Here is a 1,095-nt window from a genome sequence, read left to right on the forward strand (position 1 = left end):
TCTCCTCTCCATCCCTCTCCCTCCCTCCCCATCCCTCTCCCTCCTCCCCATCTCTCCCTCCTCCCCATCCCTCTCCTTCCTCCCCATACTCTCCTCTCCATCCCTCTCCCTCCTCTCCATCCCTCTCCCTCCTCTCCATCCTCTCCCTCTCTCCATCCCTCTCCTCCTCCCCATACTCTCCCTCTCCATCCCTCTCCCTCCTCCCCCATCCCTCACTCTCCTCCCCATCCCTCTCCCTCCTCCCATCCCTCTCCTTCCCTCCCCATACTCTCCTCTCCATCCCCTCTCCCCTCCTCCCCATCCCGCTCTCTCCTCCCCATCCTTCTCCCTCCTCCCCCACCAGGTTCTGTCCCAGGCGTTCTGAAAACAGCTCCTCCTGGGTCACTCTTGCTCCACGCTCCGTCTCCCGTTCCCCGGTTCCCTGCCGTACCGGCTCCCCCTACCCACAGTCCCTGGAACCGCTCTCGGTCCACATCAAAGTCCTGGACTCAGTCTGGTTCCAGATCTAGGTCCAGATCCCCCACCACACTGGCCTACAGCAGGGCCCAGAGGTGGAGGGACTGCTGCAGGTCAGTAATGGCATTTATACATTTGTTAAATAACTTTAAAAACATTTTTTTTAAAGTATTTTGTAAATGTTTTTAGGGGGGTGTATTATTAAAGGAGTTCTGAATGATTAGACTCTGATTAAAGTATAGCCACACGGGTCTTCTGTAGTCCGCCTCACCTTGCTGTCTCCTCTCCCCTGCCTCAACCTTCAGCTCCAACAACATCAGGGACTCCAGGAAACCAAAGAGACAACAAGATATGAGGAATCAAAAACTAAAAGCCATAGTGAGTACTGTGTAGTACATTACAAATCGTGGTACACCTTGTGTTTTTGCTGTTAACATTTTAGAAATATATTTTTAAAATACTTTTTAAGATGTTAAATGTAAATGTGACATTACGTCCTGATTTGATTTGGAGACCAAATTGCCACCAACTGTCCTCTTCGGTTCCCACCAGATGGCCAAGCTGCAAATTGAAGATTGGCTATATCATAAACATCTCTGGAAACCAACATGAGCTTTTTGCTCTTGGATTTAGGTCAGG

At 50.6% G+C, this 1,095-nt stretch overlaps 1 long non-coding RNA gene across 1 annotated transcript; it reads left to right on the forward strand.

Annotated features, from left to right (window-relative positions):
• The first annotated feature begins 449 nt into the window (after positions 1-449).
• Positions 450-1,065, forward strand: LOC127922622 (uncharacterized). The gene is made up of 3 exons (XR_008111757.1): positions 450-569; positions 762-834; positions 1,009-1,065. It is a non-coding gene; the product is annotated as an uncharacterized LOC127922622 (long non-coding RNA).
• Positions 1,066-1,095: the final 30 nt, after the last annotated feature.

This window comes from Oncorhynchus keta, unplaced genomic scaffold (genome assembly GCF_023373465.1).
Source record: "Oncorhynchus keta strain PuntledgeMale-10-30-2019 unplaced genomic scaffold, Oket_V2 Un_contig_26464_pilon_pilon, whole genome shotgun sequence".
Classification (NCBI taxonomy): domain Eukaryota; kingdom Metazoa; phylum Chordata; class Actinopteri; order Salmoniformes; family Salmonidae; genus Oncorhynchus; species Oncorhynchus keta.